General features: G+C 57.7%; 1 protein-coding gene across 1 annotated transcript in view; it reads right to left on the bottom strand.

The window, feature by feature from the left end:
- The window catches only part of tktb (transketolase b), an 11,033-nt gene that overhangs the window by 1,718 nt on the left and 8,911 nt on the right, over window positions 1–404 (bottom strand). The window lies entirely within an intron of this gene.

A 404-nucleotide genomic window follows, 5' to 3' on the forward strand; every position in this document is an offset into this window, starting at 1 on the left:
GAGAGAGAGCGCGAGAGAGAGAGCGCGAGAGAGAGAGCGCGAGAGAGAGAGCGCGAGAGCGAGAGGCACGCAGAGAGAGCGCGCGCGAGACAGCGAGCGCGTGCAAGGCACACAGAGAGAGAGAGAGAGCGCGCGAGGCACAGAGTGAGAGAGACACACACACAGAGAGAGAGCGATTAAAAGATGGAAAACAATTGAACCTTTCAGAGGCTGCATGAGGACACACAGACACATGATTTAAACAGACAGCCTGGGGGCAGAGGGATCTGGGAATCCTTGTCCATTAATCGCAACAAAACTAGCGTCTGTGGTGCTCCTTCCAGGGGCAAGTGGGGGAGTGTTCCCTCACCCTCCTGCCTTGTCGATGGTGGGACAGGCTTTTGGGGGGGGGATGGGGAAGGGTC

This window comes from Rhincodon typus, unplaced genomic scaffold (genome assembly GCF_021869965.1).
Source record: "Rhincodon typus isolate 14 unplaced genomic scaffold, sRhiTyp1.1 hic_rhity00004644, whole genome shotgun sequence".
NCBI classification, from domain to species: domain Eukaryota; kingdom Metazoa; phylum Chordata; class Chondrichthyes; order Orectolobiformes; family Rhincodontidae; genus Rhincodon; species Rhincodon typus.